Below are 25728 nucleotides of genomic sequence, written 5' to 3' on the forward strand. Positions count from 1 at the left end.
AAGTAACAAAAGATATTTAAAACATCCAAATAAAAATCAATATAATGCCAAGAGTAAATCAACACCTTTCAATAATAAGTCAATATAAAAGGATTGAATCCCCCAGTCAAAAGACATAGACTGACTGCCTGATTTAAAAATGGACCCAACTATATACTGCCTTCTAGAGATCCACCTCACCTCTAAAGACACACATAGACTAAGAGTGAAAGGATGGAAAAAGTTACACCATGAAAATACAAACAAAAAAAGAGGTGGAGTAGCTATTCTTATATCAGATAAAATAGTCTTTATACAATAATAATAATAATGATAAAAATTTAAAAAGGCAAAAAGAAAGACATAGACACAAATACCACAATAACAAAGGACCTGAACACCCCACTCTCAACATTGAACAGATCACCTAGGGAAAGAATCAACAGAGAAACACAAGATCTAAACAACACTTTAGACCACTGGACTTGACAGATATCTACAGAATAGTTCATCCAACAAACTCAGAATACCTCATCCAACAAACTCAGAATATTAATCAGCACATGGGACATTCTCCAGGATAGACTACATGTTATGTCACAAATTAAATCTCCACAAATTAAAAAAAAAAAAGGAATTATTCCATGTATTTTTTCAGACCATAACACGTTAAAACTAGAAATCAATAAAAAACAAAACTCTGGAAAATACAAATTCATGGAAATTAAATAGCATTCTACTCAAAGACATATGGGTCCAAGAAGAAATTAAACAGGAAATCAAAAAATTTATTGAAGCCACCTGGGAGAAACGACAACAAGGTCCATGTGGCCCCTCCTCAGAGCTTTAGAAACCAGCTCTAGACGAGGAAAAGGATGGGCCTTTGAGCGGCAGCAGTGGAGGAACTGGCAGCAGCGGAGGAGCCGGTGGCAGCGGTGCCCTCAACAGCAGCGGAAGCGGCGCCAGCGGCAGCAGCGCCAGCGTCACCAGCGATAGCTGTGGCAGTGGCAGCAGTGGAGGAACCAGTGGCAGCAGAGCTGGCAGCAGCGGCAACAGCGGAGGAACCGGGAGCAGTGGCAACAGCGGAGGAACCGGCGGCAGTGGCGGAGAAGCCAGTGACAATGGCAGCGGCAGCAGTGGAGCCCTCGAAAGCAGCAGCAGCGCCAGAAGCAGTGCCAGCGGTAGAGGCAGCAGTGGCGGCAGCAGAAGCATCACCAGCGGCACAAGCGGGGGAAGCAGCACCAGCGGTGGAGGCAGGAGCGGAGGAAGTGGCAGAAGTGGAGCCGGCGGCAGTGGAGCCGGTGGCAGTGGCGTTAGCAGCAGCGGAAGCAGCAGCAGCAGGAGAGACACCCTGCGGTACCGCCCTGTCACCCAGAAGCCCGGCAGAGTCCAAACGGACCAGAGAGGTGGCTCCCGGAGAGGCCCAAGACCCAAGGCAACCACACATGCAAGGCAGTAGTGGCCAACTGAATAGTCACTGAGGTAGCCATGCCAAATTGGCAACCATAGCAACATGTTAGTCAATAGTGTCAAACCTGTGGACTGTGAAAACCCCTGCCACAATGAATAAACATCAAAGAAAAGATACCAGAAATATGAAAAATCAAAAAACTACACTACCTAAAGATAATAAATCTCAAGCACTAGATCCTATAGAAAAAGAAGCCCTTGAAATGACTGACAAGGAATTTTGAGTGATAATTCTAAGGAAAGTGAATGAGATACAAGAAAACTCAGCTAGACATCATGATGAAACGAGGAAAAGTATACAGGACCTGAAAGAGGAAATGTAAAAGGAAATCAATGCTCTGAAAAAAAAAAATGTACCAGAACCTGCCAAACTGAAGAAATAAAAAACATAACGGAGAGTTTAACCAGCAGGCTTGTGGAAGTTGAAGAGAGAAGCTCTGAACTTGAGGATGAGCTGTTTGAAATAACACAAGCAGACAAAAAAAAAAAGAAAAAGAAAGAAAGAAAAAGAAAAAGAAAAAAGAATCAAAGGCATTGAAGAAAATCTGAGAGAGATATCAGACAACATTGAGTGCTCAAATATCCGAGTCATGGGTATTCCAGAAGGGGAGGAAAAAGGAGATTGCATTGAAAACATATTCAACAAAATAGTGGCAGAAAACTTCTCAGGTATAGGAAAAGACACAGATCTTCAGAATCAGGAAACTCAAAGATCCCTATATGTATTCAACCCAAAAAGGTCTTCTCCAATACATATTATAGTCAGACTGGCAAAACTCAAAGACAAAGAGAGAATCTTAAAAGCTGCAAAAGAGAAGTGTCAAATCATCTATAAAGGAGCCCCAATCAGACTAAGATCAGACTTTTCATCACAAAAACTAAAAGTCAGAAGGGAATGGGATTATACATTCAAAATATTAAAAGACAGAGATTGCCAGCCAAGAAGACTCTACCCTGCAAGGCTGTCCTTCCGAAATGAAGGGTAAATAGTATATTTCTCAGACAAACAAAAACTGCAGGAGTTCACCACCACACAACCACCCTTAGAAGAAATTCTCAAGGGAGTACTGGGTTTGGTTCCTGAAAAATAACTACCACTGCCATTTTTATTTTTCCCAAGAAAAATCTAAACCCACTAGTATAATAAAAATGGCATTCAGGAAGAGAAAACAAACAAACAAAAAGGCTATCTACAACCTAAGGAACCAACAAACACAGAAAACAAGGAGTAAATCAGAAAGCAAGGAACAAAAGACACCTAAGACAACCAAACAACAATCAATAAAATGCTAGGAATAAATCAACACTTTTCAATAACAACTCTTAATGGAAAAGGCTTCAATTCCCCAATCAAAAGACACAGACTGGCTGACTGGATTAAAAAGGAAGACCCAACTATATGCTGCCTTCAAGAGACCCACCTCACCCATAAAGACTCACATAGACTAAGAGTGAAAGTGTGGAAAAGATTTACCATGCAAACAAAAAAGAAAAACGAGCTGGAGTAGCTATTATATCTGACAAAGTAGACTTTAAGCTAAAAACTATAAAAAGAGACAACGAGGGACACTAAATAGTGATAAAAGAACTGATCCCTAAGGAAGACATAACAATCCCAAGTACACACATACCCAATGTTGGAGCAGCCAGATTTATAAAACAAACTCTATTAGACCTAAAGAAGGAAATAGACACTAATACCATAATAGCAGGGGACCTGAAAACCCCCCTGTCAATATTGGACAGATCATCTAGGCAAAGAATCAGCAGAGAAACACAAGATCTAAACAATACTCTAGACCAGTTGGACATGGCAGATATCTACACAACATTCCATCCAACAACCTCAGAACATTCATTCTTCTCATCAGCACATGGATCATTCTCCAGGATAGATCATATAATAGGTCACAAATCGTCTCAACAAATTCAAAAAAATTGGAATTATCCCGTGTATTTTCTCAGACCACAATGGATTAAAACTAGAAATCAATAACAAACGAAATTCTGGAAACTATATAAACACATGGAAAGTAAATAGTATTCTACTTAATGACATATGGGTCCAAGAAGAAATCAAGCAGGAAATCAAAAAATTTATTGAAACTAATGAAAACAATGATACATCATACCAATACCTGTGGGATACTGCAAAAGCAGTATTAAGGGGGAAATTTATTGCATTAAATGCTCACCTCAGAAGAATGGAAAAATGGCAAGAGAACAACCTAGCACTTCACCTTAAAGACTTAGAAAAACAGGAACAATACAAACCTAAAGTTAGCAGACAGAAAAAAATCATTAAGATCAGAGCAGAACTTAATGAAATTGAAACTGAAAATACAATACAAAAGATCGATGAATTCAAAAGTTGCTTTTTTGAAAACATAAATGAAATTGACAAACCATTAGCATGGCTAACAAAAAACAAGGAGAGAAGATTCAAATAACAAAAATTAGAAGTGAAAAAGGTGATATTACAACTGATTCATCTGAAATACAAGGAATCATTCAAGACTACTATAAACAACTATATGCCACCAAGTTTGAAAATCTGGAGGAAATGGATAAATTTCTGGACACACACAAGCTCCCAAAACTGAGCCAAGAAGATATAGAAAATCTGAACAGACAAATAACAATAAAGTAGATTGAAGCTGTTATCAGAAAGCTCCCAACAAAGAAAAGCCCAGGACCAGATGGATTCACAGCAGAATTTTACCAAACATTCAAAGAGGAATTGACACCGATTCTTTGCAAACTGCTCCAAAAGTTTGAAACAGACGCAAATCTCCCAAACTCATTCTATGAAGCAAACATCATCCTGTTACCAAAACCAGGTAAATATATAACCAAAAAAGAAAACTACAGGTCGATATCCTTGATGAATATAGATGCAAAAATCCTCAATAAAATACTAGCAAACAAAATACAACAACACATACATAAAATTATTTAACACGAACAAGTGGGATTCATCCCAGGGATGCAAGGTTGGTTCAACATATGCAAATCAATAAATGTGATACACCATATTAATAAAATCAAACACAAGGACCATATGATCATCTCTATAGATGCTGAAAAAGCATATGATAAAATTCAACATTCATCCATGACAAAGACCCTCTATAAGTTAGGTATAGATGGAAAGTATCTCCACATAATTGAAGCCATATAGGATAAACCAACTGCCAATATCATCCTGAATGGCAAATAGCTGCAAGCTTTTCCTTTAAGAATAGGAACTACACAAGGATGCCCACTCTCACCACTACTATTCAACATAGTGTTGGAAGTACTAGCCAGAGCAATCAGAGAAGAGAAGGAAATAAAGGGGATCCAGATTGGAAAAAAAGAAGTCAAACTGTCCCTGTTTGCAGACGACATGATCCTATATATCGAACAGCCTAAAGCCTCTACAAAAAAACCTCTTGGAGGTGATAAATGATTTCAGCACAGTAGCAGGATACAAAATCAACACACAAAAATCAGTAGCATTTCTATTCTCCAATAGTGAACATGCAGAAAGAGAAATCAAGAAAGCTTACCCATTTACAATAGCCACCAAAAAAATAAAATACTTAGGAATTGAGTTAACCAAGGATGTGAAAAATCTCTATAATGAGAACTACAAACCACTGCTGAGAGAAATTAGAGAGGATACAAGAAGATGGAAAGATATCCCATGCTCTTGGGTTGGAAGAATCAACATAGCGAAAATGTCCATACTACCCAAAGTGATATACACATTCAATGCAATCCCCACCAAAATTCCAATGACATTATTCTTAGAAATGGAAAGAACTATCCAGACATTTATATGGAATAAGAAGAGACCATGCATACCCAAAGCAACGCTGAGCAAAAAATAAATAAAGCTGGAGGCATAACACTACCTGAGTTTAAACTATACTACAAAGCTATAATAACCAAAACAATGTGGTACTGGCATAAAAACAGACACACTGATCAATGGAATAGAATAGTGCATCCAGAAATCAACCCACACACCTACAGCCATCTGATCCTTAACAAAGACACCAAGCTTGTACACTGGGGAAGAGACTGCCTCTTTAGCAAATGGTACTGGTAGAACTGGACATCAATATGCAGGAGAATGAAACTAGACCCATACCTTTCACCATACCCTAATGTCAACTCAAAATCGATTAAAGAATTAAATATACACCCTGAAACAATAAAACTTCTTAAAGAAAAGAAAGGAGAGACACTTCAGGAATTAGGACTGGACACAGACTTCATGAATACGACCCCAAAAGCACGGGCAACCAAAGGAAAAATAAACAAATGGAATTATATCAAACTAAAAAGCTTCTGCACAGCAAAAGAAACAATTAACAGAGTTAAAAGACAACCAACAGAGTGGGAGAAAATGTTTGCAAATACACATCTGACAAAGGATTAATATCCAGAATATACAAGGAACTCAAAAAACTTTACAAGAAAAAAACAAGCAACCCAATTGAAAAATGGGCAAAAGAGCTAAATAGGCATTTCTCTAAGGAAGATATACAAATGGCCAACAGACACATGAAAAAATGCTCAACATCACTCAGCATCAGGGAAATGCAAATCAAAACTACACTGAGATACCATCTTACCCCAGTTCGGATGGCTAAAGTCCAAAAGACTCTGAACACTAAATGCTGGCGAGGTTGCGGAGGAAAAGGAACACTCATACATTTTTGGTGGGACTGCAAAATGGTGCAGCCTCTATGGAAAATGGTATGGAGGTTCCTCAAACAATTGCCGATAGATCTGCCATGTGGCCCAGCTATCCCACTGCTGGGAATATACTCAGAGGAATGGAAATCATCAAGTCGAAGGTATACCTGTTCCCCAATGTTCATCGCAGCACTCTTTACAATAGCCAAGAGTTGGAACCAGCCCTAATGTCCATCATCGGATGAGTGGGTACGGAAAATGTGGTACATCTACACAATGGAATACTACTCAGCTATAAAAACGAATGAAATACTGCCATTTGCAACAACATGGATTGAAAAGACAAATAAAATTGACAAACCATTAGCAAGGCTAACTAAAAAAAGAAGAGAGAAGACAGAAATAAAAATGCAAAATGAAAAAGGTGGTATTACAACTGATACCTCAGAAATACAAGGAATCATTAGAAACTACTATAAACAACTATATGCCAACAGATTTGAAAATCAAGATAAATGTATGTTTTTTTTTGACATTCAAACTACCGAAACTGAAAGACATAAAAAATCTGAACAGAAATATAACAAAGAGATTGAAGCTGCTCTCAGCAGTCTCCCAACAACCTTTGGAACAGAATTCTACCAAACCTTTAAAGAACTATTCATACCATTTCTCTACAAACTATTCCAAAAGATTGAAACAGAGACCATTCTCCCAAACTTATTCTATGAGGTAAACATCACCCTGACACCAAAACCACACAAAGATACAACAACAACAAGAAAAACAACTGAAGGCCAATGTCTTTGATGAATGTAGATGCAAAAATCCTCAATAAAACACTAGTTAATAGAATACAGCAACACATACATAAAGTTAAACAACGTAATCAAGTGGAATTCATCCCAGGGAAGCAACATTTGTTCAACATATGTAAATCAATAAATGTGATACACCACATCAACAAACTCAAAAACAAAAGCCACATAATCATCTCTATAGATACTGAAAAGCATTTTACAATATTGAATACAGGTTCATGAGGAAGGCTCTCTATGAATTGGGTGTAGGAGAAAAGAGTCTCAACAGAATTAAAAACCATATATGAAAATCCCACTGCCAATATCATCCTGAATGGGGAAATGTTGAGAGGTTTTCCTGTAAGAACAAGAACAAGACAAGGATGCCCAGTGTTGCCACTCATATTCAAAATGGTGTTGGAAGTACTAGCCAGAGTAATCCAGGAAAGAGAAGGAAATAAAAGGCATCCAGATTGAAAAAGATGAAGTCAAACTGTCCCTGTTTGCAGATGATATGATCCTATGTATAGAACAACATAAGACTACAAAAAAAAAAAAAAAACCTCTTAGAGTTAATAAACGATTTCTGCAACTTTGGAGGATATATAATCAACATCCCCAAACAGTAGCATTTCTATACTCAAAAATGAACTAACAGAAAGAGAAATCAAGAAAGCTAGCCCATTTACAATATTGACAAAAAAAAAAAAAATCCTAAGAATCAAGTTAACCAAGGATGTGAAAAATCCCTTTGATGAGGATGACAAAACACAGCTGACTGAAATTAAAGAGGACATAAGAAGATGGGAAGATGTCCCATGCTCTTAGATTGGAAGAATTAACATTGTTAACATATCCATACTACCCAAAGCAATCTAAACATTCAGTGCAGTACCCGTCAAGGTCAAAACTCCAGTGACATTTTTCTCAGAATTGGAAGAAACAATCCTGACATTCATATGGAATAATAAAAGACCATGAGTAGCCAAAGCAATACTGGGCAAAAATTAAATAAATAAATAAAGCCAGAGGCATATCACTACTTGACTTTAAACTAGAATACAAAGCAATAATAACCAAAACAGTATAATACTGGCATGAAAACAGACACATAGACCAATGGAACTGAATAGAGAATCTAGAGATCAACCCATGAACCTACAGCCATCTGATCTCTGACAAAGGCACCAAGACTACACACTGGTGAAGAGACTGCCTCTTCAGTAAATGGTGCTGGGAAAATTGGACATTCATATGTAGGGGAATGAAACTAGACCCGTACCTCTTACCGTATACCAAAATCAACACAAAATGGATTAAAGAATTAAATATATTTCCCGAAACAATAAAACTCCTTAAAGAAAACATAGGGGAAACACTCCAGTTAGTATGATTGGATAGAGACTTTATGAATATGATTACAAAAGCACAGGCGACCAAAGGAAAAGTGAACAAATGGGATAATATCAAAATGAAAAGCTTCTGCACACCCACAGAAGCAATAACAGTGAAAAGATTACCAACAGAGTGGGAGAAAATATTTGCAAAATATACATCTGACAAAGGATTAATATCCAGAATATACCAGGAATGCAAACAGCTTATCAGCAAAATCAAGCAACTCAATAAAAAAAATCAGAAAAGAAGCTGAAGACACATCTCTCAAAAGAAGGTAAATGAATGGCCAACAGACACATGACAAAATGCTCAACATCACTCAGCATCCGGGAAATGCAAATCAAAACCAAACTGAGATACCATCTCACTCCAGTTAGGATGGCTAATATCTAAAAGACTGAGAATGATAAACGCTGGTAAGGATTCGGAGAAAAAGGAATGCTCCTACACTGTTGGGGGGCTGCAAAATGGTGTAGCTTTTATGGAAAATGGTATAGAGATTTCTCAAACAATTACAGAGAGATCTACCCTATGATCCAACTATTCCACTGCTGGGAATATACACAGAGGAATGGAAATCATCACGTTGAAGGGATACCTGTACTCCCGTTATTGCAGCACTATTTACAATAGCCAAGAGTTGCAACCAGCCTATCATCATTGGATGAATGGGTAAGGAAAATGTGGTATAACTACACCATTTGCAGCAACATGTATGGACTTAGAGAAAATTAAATTAAGTGAAGTAAGTCAGTCAAAGGAAGAGAAATACCTCAAGTTCTCACTTATACATGGGAGCTAATTAAAATGTAGAAATAAATATATGAACAAACGGAGGGCTGGAGGAACAATGACACAACAATCACAAAAATTCCTTGAGTTTGTTAAGACAAGTGAACAGCTGTGTTGTTGATTTGGGGGAAAGTGGAGAGGGATGGAGGAAAAGAAGGAATTGGTAAAGGGACATGAAAATCAATGACATTGCATACTGATAAAATAAAAAAATAAAATTTAAAATACTAAACATGATTAAAAATAAATAAATAATGTCTATTTAGCCTAACATAAGGCTACTTTGTGCTGCAGGACTATATTTTACATTTGCAAGGTCTGTGTTTGTCCAACCCTTAACTACTGCTCTGCATGTATCTTGATGGGTGAGGTGAGTTTCTTCGAGGTAGCATAGGGTTTGGTCTAGCTTTTGTTGGGCGGGGAGAATTGTATGTTTGTGGGTTTGGGGTGGGGGGTTTCTTTTTATTGATTATGAATATTCATGAGATAAAAAGCTGACTGTCACACCTCATGCTCAAGATGTGAAAGCCAGATCCATACAGCCAGCAGGCCCATTAACACAAATTGCAATTGTTTTGCATTTGTTTGCTTATTTGTTTTAAAAGATGACCGGTAAGGGGATCTTAACCCTTGACTTGGTGTTGTCAGCACCATACTCTCCCAAATGAGCTGACCAGCCATTCCTATATAGGGATCTGAACCTGTGGCCTTGGTGTTATCAGCACCACACTCTCCCAAGTGAGCTAAAGGCTGGCCCTACAAATTGCAATTGTACCACATGTCCCCCAACCAATCATCCCCAACCTCCCGCCCCATCCACCTTTTCCTAACTCCACTTTGTATTCCTAGGTACGCTCTCTCCCTCTGCAAGTCCAACACACCTCTGTATTCTTTCTTTCTTTCCTTCTTTCTCTCTTAGCTCCCACTTATGTGTGAGTACATCCACTTTTTATCCATCTGTGCTTTGCTTATTTCACTCACCATAAGATTAGCCAAGCTTGTCCATGTTGTCACTATTGGGAGAATTTCGTTGTTTTTTTTTTTTTTTTTTTTTTTGGGCAGAGCCATATTCCATGGTGTATATATACCACATTTTGCTTATCCAGTCATCCATAGATGGACATCTCTGCAGTTTCCATATCTTGGCTGTCGTAAAAAGAGCTGCGATGGACATGGGAGTGCAGGTACTCCTTTCACATGGTGATTTCCATTCCTCTGGGGTATATGCCCAGAAGTGTGATTGCTAGATCATATGGAAGATCTATCTGTAGTTTGAGAAAACTCTATACTGTTTCCCATAGTGGTTGTACTAATTTACACTCCCACCAACAATGTAGGAGCATTCCCTTCTCTCCACACCCTCACCAGCATTTGTTATTCTCTATCCTTTTGATTATAGCCAGTCCAACTGTGGTGAGATGATATCTCAATGTGGGTTTAATTTGCATTTCTGTGATGACTTGTGATGTTAAGCGTTTTTAAACGTACCTTGACTATTAGTATGTCTTCCTTTGAAAAATGTCTATTCATTTCCTTTGCCCATTTTTTGATTGGGTTATTTGTTTTTTACTGTGTAGTTCTTTGTGTTCCTTGTGTATTATGGATATTAATCCCTTGTTGGATGCATAGTTAGGAAAAATTTTCTCCCACTCTGTAGGGTGTCATTTCACTCTGTTGATTGTTTCCTTTGCTGTGCAGAATCTTTTCAGTTTGATATAGTCCCATTTGTTTATTTTTTGTTGTTTGTGCTTTTGACTCATGTCATAAAGTCTGTGCCCAGACCTAGTTCCTGAAGTGTTTTGCCTTATTCTTCCTTAGTAATTTTACAGTTTCAGGTCTTATATCCAAGTCTTTAATCCTTTTTGAGTTGACTTTAGTATATGGTGAGCAATGCATGTTGTTTCATTCTTCTGCAAATGGATATCCAATTTTCCCAGCACTAATTTAAGAGGCAGTCTTATCCCCAATGCATGTTTTTGTTGTCTTTGTCCAATACCAGATGGCTGTAAGGCCAAGGGGTTCTCTATTCTTCTCCACTGGTCTGTCTATTTTTATGCCAGTACCATGCTATTTTGGTTAGTATAGCTTTGTAGTATAATATGAAGGGTTTTTTTTGCTCAGGATTGCTTTGGCTATTTGGGGTCTTTTGTTGTTCCATATGAATATTGAGATTGTTTTTTCCATTTCTGTAAAGGATGTCATTAGCATTTTGATGGGGATTGCATTGAATCTATAGATTTCTTTGGGTAGTATAGACAGTTTCACAATGTTAATTTTTCCAATCCAAGAGCATGGAATGTCTTTCCATCTTTTTGTGTCTTCTTTAATTTCTTTCAGTAGTGGTTTATAGTTCTCATTGTAGGGATCTTTCACGTTCTTGGTTGAGTTAATTCCTAGGTATTTTATTTTATTTTATTTTATTTTATTTTATTTTATTTGTTGTCTGGAAGATCTATCCCATACTGAGAGAGGGGTTTTCAGGTCACCTACTATTAATGTATTATGGCCTATTTCTTTCTTTAGGTCTAAGAGTGTTTGCTTTATATATCTGGGTGCTCCAATATTGGGTGCACACATATTTATGACTGTTATGTCTTCTATCTGGATAGATCCTTTTATCATTATATAGCGGTCTTCTTTGTTTTTCTTTTTTCTTTTTATTCTTTTTTTTTTTTTTTGGTTTAAAGTCTGTTTTACCTGATATGAGAATAGATACTCCTGCTAATTTTTGGTTTCCGATTGCCTGGCATATCTTTTTCCATAGCTTCACTTTTAGTCTGTGTGTGTCTCTACACATGAGGTGGGTCTCTTGAAGACAGCATATACTTGGGTCTGGCTTTTTAATCCAATCATTAGTCTATGTCTTTTGAATGGGGAGTTTTATCCCTTCACATTTAGAGTACTTATTGACAGGTATTGTTTAATTCCTGTCACTTAATTGGTTTTTATTTAGATGTTTTAAATATCTTTTGGTCATTATCTTCCCTTTTGCTTATCTTCTTCAATGTTAGTTGAACATTTAAGGTTGCAAGTTTTAGCTTCTTTTTTTTTCTTGCTGGCATTTTTCTTTTAATGGTGGGTTTTGCTCTTTTTTCTGTATTTGTGGTAGTGGTCTCATTACTCAGATTCCAGATGAAGGACTCCCTTGAGAATTTCTTACAGGGCTGGTCATGTGGTAGTGAACACCCACTATTTTTGTTTGTCTGGGAATACACTATTTCTCCCTCATTTCTGATGGAGAGGCTTGCTGGGTAAAGAATTCTTGGTTGGCAATTTTTTTCCTTCAGTGTTTTGGATATATCATTCCACACTCTTCTGGCTTGCAGGATTTCAGTTGAGAAGTCTGCTGTTAGTCTGACATGGATTCTGTTTTAGGCGACTTGATGCTTTTTGCTTGTTGCTTTTGTAATTCTCTCTTTGTCTTTGGGCCTTGCAAGTTTAACTATAATATGTCTTAGAGAGAATCTTTTTGGATTGAATCTGTTTGGAGACCCATCTGGGAAATTTTCTGTTATCATTTACTGGAACAGGTTTTCAATATCTTTTCCTTTTTCCTCCCTTTTTGGAATATCCACAATTTGGATATTAGGACACTTGAAGTTGTCTGCTATCTCTCTTAGATTTTCTTCATTATTTTAACTTCTTTTTTCTTTATTACTTTGTCTGCCTGAATTATTTTTTAAAAAACCAAAACCCATCTTTGAGATCTGCAATTCTTTTTTCTGCTTGCTCTACCTTACTGCTCAAGCTCTCTTTGTGTTTTTTATTTTATTGAGTGAACCTTTTGTTTCTAGGAGTTCTGGTATTAATCTCTGTAAATTTTCCTCTTCATATTTTTTTTTTCTTGTTTCCCTGTGTTTTTGTTGAGTCTTCTTTTATTTCTTCATGCTTTCTTAAGATCATTGCTTGGAATCCCTTTTCTGACATTTCAAGGATTCCTTGTTCTAATGCATCTGGAATTTGAGCATTACTCTCTTCCTTTGGCGATGTCAAATCTTCTTGATTTTTTTGGTTTTTGTTTTTTTGTAGTTCTAGTGTTTTTTCACTGACGTTTGGTCATCTGGTAGGGGACTTGCTTCACACAATTGTTACTCTGGGGTTGGCTATGAGGATAAAGATATCCTCCTCCATTTGCAGGCTTTACTGGTGACTCCTCTTGAATCAGTGTAGTCAAGTGAGCAGCAGGTTACTTGTAGTGTGGCCCTGGTGGCAACTGTGGTGAACTTTCCTTGTGGTGACAGAAGGTGTAGTGGTGTCTATATTACACCTGCTTGGCTCTTGTTCCAGCTTTCTGTGGCCATAGACTGAGCCACTTGGGCTGTTCCTGTGTCAGCTCACCTCAATGGCTGCTGGGCTGTGGGCAATTCCCTCCCGGGCCTTACACTGAGCCCCAGTGCCATGCAGGTCTTGGTTCACCTTGGCAGCAGCTTGCTGTGGTTGCTTCCCTCCTGGCCTAAGAATGAGCTCCAGTGCCACATGGGTCTTCACTCACCTTGATAGCTGCTGGGCTGTGTGCACTTCCTTTCACTCTGGGGCCTTAGAGTTGGCCCCAGTGCCACAAAGGTCTTGGCTCACCTCGGTGGCTGCTGGGTTGTGAGCACTTCCCTCCAGGACTAAGACTGAGCCCTGGTGGCACGTGGGTCTCACCTCACCTTGGCAACTGCTAGTCTGTGGGCGCTTCCCTCTGGGCCTAAGACTGAGTACCAGTGCCATGTAGGTCTAGGCTCACATTGGATTATGTGCCAATAAACTAAATTCTGAATGAGGAATAATGTACCACTGTCTTTTATGTGAGTTTTATACTGATATTATTAGACTTTTTCTCTAATGCAGACTTTAAATTAATTTTTATACATGCACTTAAAATCATAATTTTAGTAAAGGAGATGAGAGATGCACTTTAAAGTCTTTTATTTTGGTGAATAATACCAAAGTTTGGGCTAAGAATGATGTATTATTATTATTTTTTTTTTACTTAAGTTTTATACTGACCTTTCTGGAACTTTTATCCAATATTTTTCAATAGTTTATATATATATATATACACACACACACATTTTTTAAACGTTCAGAAAGGTTGGAAATAGATGCATTTCCCCTGCTTCACTTAAAGGAATTAAGCTAAATTCTGGACTAGGAATGATGTATCATTGTATCTTACTTAAATTTTATACTGATGTTTCTGGACTTTTTTTTCAGACAGTAGTTTTCAATGGTTTTGCATATACTCGTTTAAGATAAAAATTTTAGCAAGATATATGAGAGATGCATTTTCAGCTGCTTCTCTTTAGTGAATTATAGTAAATTTTGTACTTTTTTACATAAGTTTTATTCTGATGTTTCGAGCCTTTTTTGCAATATTCATTTTCACATATACATTAAAGTCAGACTTTTAGCAAGGTTGGTGAGAGATTAAGTTTTAAGTTTCAGAAGCTTCATTTCAGTGAATTAAATTAAACACTCATCTTGGGAAGATTGTCTTTTACATAAGGTTATACAATTGTTTCTTGAACATTTTTCTAATACTGGTCTTTGATGAGTTTTTATATACTCATTTAAATTTAAAATTTTAGCAAGGAAGTTGAGAGATGCACGTTCAGTTTTGTGTGTGTGTGTGTGAGAGAGAGAGTGTGTGTGTGAGAGAGAGACAAGAGAGAGAAAGAATTAAACTATATTTTTAACTGTAGATGGGTTGCTTTTTTTTTCTTTACATGTTTTATACTGATGTTTCTGGACCTAGTCTTCAAATGATTGTTTTCAATACGTTTTCATGTATGTATATAAAATAAAAGTTTCAGAAATGTAGATCAAAGATGCACTTTCAGCTGCTTCACTTTAGGGAATTAAATTCTGAACCGAGGATGTTGAATCATTGTCTTTCAGAAAGATTTATAATGTTTTTAAATCCCTTCCGAGGCTGCTAATCAATGAATTACATATGCATTTAAAATTTAATTTCATCATAGATAAAAGACACTTTCAGCTACTTTATTTAACTGAGTTAAACTAAAATCTGAACTGGGAATGAGGTGTCATTTTAATTTTTATACATCTTATACTGATATTTTGGATAATTTTTTAATCCTTCACTTCAGTGGGTTTTCATACACACATTTAAAATCTGAATTAGGCAGACAAGAGATCAATTTTCAGCTGCTTCATTTCCATGAACTGAGTTCTGAACTAAGGATGATGTATCTTTGTCTTTACATACTTTTCAATAATGCTGTTACTGCATACTTTTGAAAGAAGCATTTTCAGGAGCTTCATTACAGTGAATTAAGGTAAATTCAACTAACTTAAACTAAATTCAACTGTCCTGAGTAAGGTGACCTGTTGCTGGAGGGAGGAGATGCTATCTATACTTAGTTCTGAGAGTGCTTGATAGAATTGAGAGGCAGTAGCAGGGCCCACTATGCCAGTCCCAGTTGCATGTAGGATTTCTGCCCCAATTTAAAAAGGTACATTTAGTGCCCTACGGGGAGTCAGGGCACTTCCTGGGGGGGGGGGGATGGCAAAATTAGTCCCAGTATCATCTCCATCCCTCTATTTGTCTCGAAGGTGATGTTGGGGATGAGCAAAAGGAATATGAAAGAAATCATGTTATGGGGCAGGCAATGGGAAAATGTAGTTTACAAAGGAATTATATTCCGGTTTTAGGGCACGGATGAGGGGGTGAGTGATAACATTTGGTGGTGTGAGTAAGGCATTGTGTGGGCAGGTCCCCCAGAAAACTGACAGTCCCAACTGAGATGAGATTAAAGGAAAGTGAAGAGATATTTGTGGAAACGTTGCAGGCTGTGTCAACAGGTGGGGTGGGGTGACCACAAAAAGTTTCTTGCGAAGTGGGAGACAGATGACTCACTCAGGGACCAGGTCTGATTCACTGAGGACTGTGTCGTCCCTGTGGACCTCCATGTCCACATGTGTAACCTCCATGTTCCAGGTAAGGGGGAGCATTGAGATAGGAGGAAAAATACAGGAAGTGCATAAAGGATTAGGGAGACAAAAGAATTTAAAGGGTACATTGCCACAGTGAAATTGCTAAGAAGCATCCTACTGATAGGAGGTAAAGGAGCGCCAGGAGAAATCTTCCTATAATGTTACACTCCTTTGTGGCAGCACTGGCTAATCCTGTAGCAAGTACTAGAACAGATAGTATAATAAAGGTTAGGGACATGGGGTGGCATATACTTATCAACTCCCACTATGGCAAACCTGCGATAGCAGGTTGGGACCAGTCTTGGAGCAGGCCGTGTGTGAACGACATGAAGCGGTCCTGCAAGAGTGACAGGATAATCACCAGGGGAAGGATCATCCTTCTGGGATTGGGGGAAGAGGAGAGGTCCTGTAGATTTTCAACTTTGTGGGTCCTAAAATGAATGAAGTGTAAAGAGGTTGGGTTGTGGGCTTAGCAGAGGAACCCCTCTGGCTTGTTGTGAACAGATTCTTTGGGTAAAGTCTCATACCATGGGGCCATTCCTAGTGCTTTTACTGCCTTCAGAGTGGTGAGAAGTACTGTACAAGGCCCTTCCCAATATGGTGAGAGGGGTTTTAGGGTTCAGGTCTTAATATACACTTGCTGTCCCAGGCTCAGTTTAAATTCTGAGGGGCTGCTGGGGAAAGTATGAGGTAATAGAAGGTTGGCCTGTTCCCTAAGAAGATCCCTAAAGAGCAAAAGAGTAGAGAGATACTGGTCTAAAGGCAATGAACTGGAAGGGAGAGGTGTGAGTGAAGAGTTGACTGTACATAAGTCAAGGAGGCTGAGGGCAGTGGGCTTATGGGTGGCAGCCTGTAGGCAAGTCAGTGACTGGTGGGTAGGCCAAGATGAGGGATGATTTTCTAGGTGAGGGCATGCATTACTGCTGTAGCATCCTCTGAAGTGTGGGGAAAAGCCTCAACCCAACCTGAAAAGGTATCTACTAGGGTTAGAAGATAGCATGTCCTTTTGGGTGGAGGCATGTGAGTAAAGTCAATTTGCCAATCCTGGCCAAGAGTGTATCCTCTGGCCTGGTGGGTGGGAAAGGACCAAACTTGGAGGCCACCTTGATTGGAGCAATGAGTATACAAAGGACAATTCTGAGTGATTTGTTTAAGTAACTTGGCAATGTGGGGAGAGTAATATAAGGGCTGAAGAAAACATAGCAGGGGTTCATAGCCCATGTGAACTGAATTATGGAAATCTAAAAGGATTTGCTCAGCTTGTATGGTAGGGAGGACATAGTGACTGCAGAGAGTATACCAGTTGTCCTTCCTCTGTGCCCCCAACTGTTGGAGGTGTTGTATTTCTTGGGTGTGTATGGGGTAAGGGTGTAGGGGCCATGAGAAGGACCTGAGCAGGAGAGGAAGAGTGGGGGCTTGGTGACAGAGCAGCCTATTTTGTGGTTAGATCTGCCAGTTTGTTTCCCTGGGCTATGGGGTCATTGGAGGTATGATGTCCTCTGCAGTGTATAACTCCCAACCTCCTTTGGGAGTTGTGCAGCCTCAAGAAGTATCTTAATAGATGTCCATTTCTCATGGGCCCTCCTAGAGTGGTCATGTATCCTCTTTCCTTCCATATGGCTGCGCAGGAGTGTAGGATGTGGTAAGCATACTTAGAGTCAGTGTATATATTGACTCATTTGTTACTTGCCAGAGTGAGAGCATGAGTGAGGGCAATGAGTTCTGTCTGTTGGGAAGTGGTATTAGGTGGGAGGGGGGCAGCCTCAATACTTTGTGTTAGATTTACTATGGCATAACCTGCCTGGGAAGCAGGCTCCCATCTATGAACCATGTATGTTGGGGCTGTGTAATGGGATGTGGGGAGATGTGTGGAAAGGGATTGAGAAAAAGGTCTAATGCCTCCATGCAATTGTGTTTTAAGAGTCGTGTTTTGGGATAAGAGTGGCTGGATTTAAGGGAGGGCAAGGTTTAAAGGAGAACTGGGAATTTTCAATGAAGGTAAGGTGGATAAGTGGTAGGCAGGAAGGAGACAGAATTGACTTGGCCTTATGGCTAAGAAGGTCTTGACAGTCTGTTGTCCAAAAGTTAGTTTAGAGCTTTCTTGTGCAAAAGGGCAGCTGCTGCCAAGGCCCTTAAACAGGGGTCCCATCCCTGGGCTGTAGTGTATAGCTGTTTAGAGAGGTATGCAAAAGGGGAGACAATATCTCCTGCTTCTTGTCCCCAAATCCCAACCACCAATCCTTGGGTTTTGGTGATGTATAGGATAAAAGGATGAGATAGGTTTGGGAGGGACAGAGCTGGGGCTGCGAAGACAATGGCTTTTAATTGCTGTAATGGAGAATGAATGGGCTTTGTGGAATCTAAGGGAATGGGAGGATCCCCTTTGGCTGTCTCATCAAATGGTTTTGCTATAGCACACCAAAGTTGGGGATCCACACGCGGAGATATCTTGCAAGCCTCAAGAAAGAGGGAATTTCACTCTTTGTGGTGGGAGTTGGTAGTTCAGAAATTAAACTTTTGCAGTCCACTGTTATTTCTCTGGTGTTTGGGGTGAGGCGGATTCCCAAGTAGGCGACAGAAGGGAAAGAAATTTGGTCCTTGCTGAGGGACACTCAATATCCTCTGGAAGCCAGGAAATTAAGGAGAACAAGAGTGTGGGCCTGTGAATCCTCATAGGAGGGGCTACAAAGGAGGTGGTCATCCACATATCGTAATAAAGAGCTAGAGGCTGGGGGAAGTTCAGATGAGTCTTGAGCTAAGGCCTGGCTGAAGAAGTGGGGGCTATCCCGAAACACCTGAGGAAGTACTGACCAGGTGATTTGTCAGGAATGATGTGTGTCAGGATTAGTCCTGTAGTAAATAGTATGAGCCATTAGGCTTATAACCGGAAGGATGGGTGTATTAAAAGGTGAATGTGTAGGCCGTAAGAGATGAGAAGAAAGGAGTTTGTGTATGATGGGTTTTAAAGCTATCAGGTGTTTGTTAGCAATGGGGTATTGTGGGATATTAGGGAACAAAGAGGGGTTCAGCAACTTAACAAGGATAGGGGAATGGTGTGTAGCAATGGAAGGAGAAGAACTGTCCCATAATATGGGATTAACCTTGTCTGATGGGGAAGGGAAGGTGGAAGCCTCAGGGGCCAGGTCTGGAAGCAGCGTGTAACAGGAGTATTGTAGCTGGAGTTAAAGTGTTTAGGGTAAGGGTAACTTTGATTTTGAAAAGTGTCCCATCCCAATAAGGGAGTTGGGCATTGAGGCATTATTAAAAATTTGTGTGTGAATTGGGTGTGATGTAGGGTGCAGGAAAGGGTTGAGTGATCCATGGGTGGTATCCTGATCCCATGACCCCTACTGTGGTAGAGGATGGAGTTGTTGGTCCTGCATATTTAGGAAGGGTAGAGTAAGTGGCCCCTGTATCAATGACAAAAGAAATCAGCTGGGGCCGGCCCGTGGCTCACTCGGGAGAGTGCGGTGCTGATAACACCAAGGCCCCGGGTTCGGATCCCATATACGGATGGCTGGTTCGCTCACTGGCTGAGCGTGGTGCTGACAACTCCAAGCCAAGGGTTGAGATCCCCTTACCGGTCATCTTAAAAAAAAAAAAAAAAAAAGAAATCAGCTTACCTGCCACAAGGAGAGTTACCCTGGGCTCATGCATGGTGATCTCCATGGGGGCCTCAGGCCCTGGGCATCATCAGTCCTTCTCCTAGGTGAAGTCAAGCAGCTCTGGTTGGGATGACTGTGGAGCTGGATGCTGTGGGTTGAGGACTAGGCTACTCCCTCTCTGGAGAGTGGAACAGTTGACCCCCCAGTGACCTAGCTTTTTGAAGTGAGAACAGGCCCATGGCCAGTGGCCCAGCTGACTACATCTGAGGCAGTTCCTGCATGTCTTGCCCCTAAAGGCAGCCAGCTTTGGAGTAAGTGAACCCTGGATAGCATCAGCCAGGAGATTAGGTATTTGGCCTAATCTCTTTTGTAATAATCTTTCTTCTCCACTCCTCCTCTCTATTGTTAAAAACCTTGAAAGCTGTGTTGAGGAGGTAGTGTAAAAGGGCCATGCCTGCAGGGGACTTTAGATCTATATGCGTGCTTTTATGTAAAGCCTCAGAGAGGTGGGTGAGGAATTAGTAGCCTTTTGGAGCCCGTAAATCAAGTGTGTGATCATGTTATCCCAGAGATCCTGATCCCTGTGGCCAGCCTGGTGGTCCCAATTTGGGTCCGTGCAAGGAATTGCAATGGCTCAAATAGGCCGCCTATTATTTTGAGCATGTAACTCATCTGCCTGTTGTTGGGACACCATCCAGATCTACTCCCTGTCTACAGGGGATGGATATGTATCTGGGTTGGACGGGAAAGATTCCAGTCATTTTCTTATTTGGGAGAGATCAGGAAGAGAAAAGGGTAATTTCCTCCATCTCAGCCACTTCATGGAGGGGATTTAAAGGAGTTGGAGCTGAGGTGGGGTTGTTACCTGATGAAGAGGAAGGAGAGGAGTTTGGTGGCTGAGGATGAATGTCTCAAGACCAGGTGTGGGGAAGAGAGGGAAAAGGCGGAGTGGCTGATGAAGGATCTGGAGCATAAGGAGGTAGTTGGGGTGCAGAGTTATGATAAATCAAAAGATTAATCTGAGTCCAGAAGAGGGGGTCGGACATGAGCTAGGAGAATTTGAGACATAGGACAGTTTTGACAGAGAGAAGCATGTGATCGAAGATAGAGGAAAGCCTGAACATAAGGAATCTCTCCAGCTTTGCCATTTTGGTGACAAAAGTTGTCTAGGTCTCTGAAAATATCTAAATCAAGAATGCCATCTTCTGGCCACTGGGATCCATTGTCGTTTGTATTTAGGCCAAACCTGATTGCAGTATAAAATGATGTATTTGGGTTTAGTGTCTCCCTGGAGGCCAAGAGATTGTAAATTGGCCAGGAGACAGCCTAAGGGTGTACACCATGGAATACAGTAGAAAACAAGATTCTTAGGTTTAATATCTCCCTGGAGGCCAAGGGGTAAGTTGGCCAGGAAACAACCCAGAGGCGTAGAGCAAGGGGTTTGGTTTGTAAAGATCCCAATTAGAGGATGAGAAAGGGAACAGGCAGTCCTGGTAGAATAAGGGTGCCAAAAAAGAGCATCCTTTTTGTGGTGCACCTTCGAGACAAAAGCCATGACCAGCTAATGAAGCATCCTCCAATAGCTGGGGGGCACGAGAGGAGTTCCCCCAGCCAGGTGCCTGGGCTTCGAGGAGGAGAGAGAGAGTTGGGGGGAACCCGAGGTGCGAGAGGACTGACCCAATGACTCACCCTGAATTGAGGCCAATGTTGGATGCATTGGTCTGAAACAGCAAAAGGAGAGAGTCCCAGAGGTACCCTGTTTGGCAGATCTGGGAAGGGTGGCCAAGGGCCAATCAACCCAGGGGATCATCCAACAACATTGGCCAGAAAGAAGCCTTCCCGAGTTTCAGCACCATAATGAAAGAAAGTGAGCCAAGATGCCAGGTACCGATCAAGCTTTATTAAAGGAAAAGAATCTGCCAGGCTGCACTCAAAATGCAGGACAGCTGCCAATGTGGGAGTGAGAGAGCTTATATAGGGCACCAAGGGCTGGCTGAACCATTAAGGGGGGGCATTATGCTAATGCCGAAGCTATGTGACCAGAGCGGAGAATTGCACCCTTGCAGCAGCAAAAGGCTTTCTGTTTTGCAGAAGTCATGAGGCTTCTTGTAAAGGGAAGCAGGGAGGGAGGGGTTTGGTGCTGGGGTGGAAGACAAGGCCAGTGGCTATTTTGTGCTTACTGTGTGCACTATGGCACCCGTCACATCCAAGATCCATCAGTTCCCAGATAAACAAGAGCTGAATAATTTTGTTACCATTAGGTCTGCCCTGCAAGAAATGGTCAACGAAGTCCTACAAGAAAATGCAAAACAAAAAACAAAAAAACTGGATAATAACTAAAAGCCATATGAAGAAATACAAATTTTAATAAAAAGCAAAGACAAGAAAATTGACAGAACTATTTCTTTAATAGATGAATCAGAAGATGGATGGAAAAAGCCAGATAGCAGCCTCTAGACTAATGATAAATGATAAAATGCAGTTTCAAACCATGATTCTTTAGGTGACAATACTTAGATGAGTTATCTCAAAGTTAAGAATCAATGAGTAAACAAAATACTTCAAAGAACAAAATGAAAATAAGATATTCTCTTCTAGTTACTTATTCAACAGGAAGAAATTTATCACAGTATTTTTTGATAAAAATCTTCTCATTTCATTTTACTAAAAGGACATATTATAGTAGTCTTCTATCTTTTTGATGTGTGATTGCCAAAACCTTATTGATACAGATGTTTGCTATGTGAAGTTCTTATGAAAATTTCTAACAAAAACTTTGTTTCGCTATGAAAAAAGGTGGAGATTAAGCCCAGACTTTGGACATACATGTAGTCATAAATACTGAGACTAATAGGGCTTTCTTGCCACTGGAGAGATTTTATATTTATAAAAGTGTGTTAGAGTGAGAACCTAGGATTCTTATTATTCTGTCTCCAAGGAGGAAAGGTTTCTCTCTCTACTTTTGAAATGGCATGAGAATTTGGCTGCCTCCATCCTGAATAAGTGAGAAGACGTTATCATTCTCTATTCTCTTCTGTGGAATGTAAACTGCCACATAGTAGAAGTGTCCCACTGGATCTCATCATGACACCAGTGTAATAAAGCATAGAGAATGCTGTGAAATCATTCTCTTGTGGTTGTGAATCTCATTGAAGAATTCATGCCACATACCTTAGGATTCTGCAGCATTCATATATACAATGTATAATTGTGCAAGTGTGATAATTTCTCAGACCCACAAAGTTCTTGAAGAAACAATTTGAAGATAAAGATGGGATACAATCACAGAATCATGGCATTCTGTACAGATGAGAGGAGAAGCTTGTTGGTTGGTAGGCAAGATTTGGAAGGAGTCTGTTCTGTGAAAGTCAACTGCGGGAATTTTGAATAAGCCTTATGGTCAATTATGCAACAACTGATTCTCCACTCTGTTGTCAAATAAAGGGGAAATTTAAACGAAGATTACAGGTAAGGTCACTCTTGAATGTAAAATCGAAAATAGAGTCACAAAAGGCCTTTATTAGTAATCTATGCTGCATCAGGGGAGAGGATACTGATACCAATCTTTTTACCAGTCTCTGCCCCATAATAAAAACAACTAGCCACTTAACACTTTAAATCTGCAGCTTCAAAGGAAGGCTATAACCCTCTTCAGATAACTGCTACACAAATTTACATGTATAATAAATTTGAAAGAAGCAAGATATGTGAGCACAATATACAGATAACTGTGGAAGCACTAGAGCTGTTCCTGGTTTACTTAAAGGAATGATAAAGTTAGTACACAACAAACACTTAAGAAGAAAAGGCAGCCATTGGGGTAATTCAAAGCTCCTGCAATTCAGTTTATTGTGCCAACTATAGATCCTTTGGAGATGACAATAAAATATCTCAGAACTTTATTTTGTTTTGTAGTGAGCCTTGGTAGCTAAAACAGAGCTCTGGTCATCTAGGAGTTACTTCTTTGAAACTAGAAAAGTCCTGTGGGGAATTTTAGGCAATGCATTATCTATCTAGGATTTTGCATCTTACTCCTTTGGGCAGGGTTTATGATACTAATACAGGAGATCCAATGAAGTATGAGAAACACACAGGAGGCTCTAGATACATTTTTATCATCAGCATCCCCCACCCCAGAATGCCTTAACCCTTAACTAGAACTAAGTAAAAGTCTAAGTGATTTTACCATGACATGGTTTAATATTTGCTGCACATAAAGATGGGCTCTATAAATAAGGTCACTATGTCATGATTAAGTGCAGGTTAGCCAAAGAATGCAAACCCCATGGATCTGCATTGAAGACCATGTGGACATGGTTATTGGATTAAGAGGTCACCAAATTGAAAATAGATGGTATAATTAATAATTTTGCTACCAAGTCTAAAACTTTGGAAAGAGAGAAAATGATGGGGTGTGTGTTAAGTTTAGCCCTAAGCAGTGGTTCCTCAATCTGAAAGTGCCTTTTTTCTCAGTGTGGTGTTACTCATTCTGAATCGCTGCTTAGAATTAAGCCATGTAACAGCAGATTGATTTAAAAAACTAGGAAAAGTACCTAAGGCTTTAAAAGCTAGGGAGAAGAGGGATAGCAAAAAAATGAGTGTTGCAAAGAAAGTTGGTCTTCCTCTTCACACCTGCTATATCCACCCTTTTACCCCCCCCAAAAAGAAAAAGCTATGAATCTGAAGCTCAGCATGATTAAATGAATGAGAAGTTTATTTGAGGAGAACAGTTCATGTTTTTCCCCTTGCAGCATAGGGAAAAAACATAGTATTATACAATACTGAGGAACTGAGAGCAAAGAGTGGTGATATGAATGTCAAAGATAGATGCCAAATTGAAGAAAATGGCAGGCACTACTTACATCATATTCACAGCAGAAGATGCCAGAGGGAGAGGGTTTTCTCTCTGAACCTCCAACCATCCTGGATAGAGGATGGGGAAAGGAAAGGAAGAAGAAAGAGGAACTGCTTTTACTACTGTTGGTTCCATTTTCTGATTACTGGGCACTACTTTTTCTTCTTTATGGCCCATATGAAACCATTTTGCAAAGAATTCCTGTCTAGAACTCTGATTTCTACCTCATTCCAAACCTTCTCCCAGAATATCTAAGCTATGACTTGTCTTTGAAAGCATACCAGGACTCTAAGACCTACCAAATTGGAAACCTTATCTACAGCCTTATTTAATGTCCTGCATCTTTTCCCACCTGGGAATTCTACAATTCCCACCGGGGTTTCTACAAAGACACCTTTTCTGTAGGGCCCCAATTCAGCATATTACAAACCCAAGCCTTTCTGACTAGTCCTCTCCCATACCTAGAATATCACATTTCTTCAAGTGGCCTCTTACCGCAGCTCTTTGCAGAGTCCAAGGTCAGAGTTGGCAGAAAAAGACAGAAAAAAGTTATAGTCTTGATAGCCATTCTCAAGGAGCTATTGTTCATCCTCACCCATGCTTTTCACTCAGCACCTCCCAACTATGAGAGACTGGGTCAAAGCGCAACAAGAAGGTTGTTGCTCAAGGACTTGGAGGAAGGGGCAGCAGGATGAAGTGTCCCTGTCTAGATCCAGTATGCAGGCTAACTGAGAGACAAATAACAGACAGCTAGCATTCCTGTCAAAAATACAGAACAGATCTTTGGGGTGGAATTTGCCATGGACAAGGAATACTGAAGAGGAAAGTATGGTACAGGTTTTCTTCTCCTTAACATTGAGAGGAACTTACAGATGGCCCAGTCTATAGAGACACAGACACAGAAATTAGACAGATGAAGTGACTTTGGAGAGGACCAAGTCCTTGTCCTTCCTACATGTTTGAGAAAGTCTTTCCTTCATTCCTTGCTCATCAGATTAGACTCCCCCATCAGCTGTACACACAGATAAACTTATTCAACATATTCTGTGCTAGCCTCTGTAAACAAATTACTTAACAAAATAAAACAAATAGAAATGGATACAGAGCCCTGCCACCGTGAGACTTAGAATGGAGGTTAAAGATAATTTTTTAAAATTGTGGTACTCAAGTAAATTACAGCTGTTATCAAGCAAGGGCT

At 39.9% G+C, this 25728-nt stretch overlaps 1 pseudogene; it reads left to right on the top strand.

Annotated features, from left to right (window-relative positions):
• LOC134368976 (tryptophan--tRNA ligase, cytoplasmic-like) overlaps positions 1–13436 on the top strand; it is a 51199-nt pseudogene extending 37763 nt beyond the window's left edge.
• The last annotated feature ends 12292 nt before the right edge of the window (positions 13437–25728 follow it).

Source organism: Cynocephalus volans, chromosome Y (genome assembly GCF_027409185.1).
Source record: "Cynocephalus volans isolate mCynVol1 chromosome Y, mCynVol1.pri, whole genome shotgun sequence".
Taxonomy (NCBI): Eukaryota; Metazoa; Chordata; class Mammalia; order Dermoptera; family Cynocephalidae; genus Cynocephalus; species Cynocephalus volans.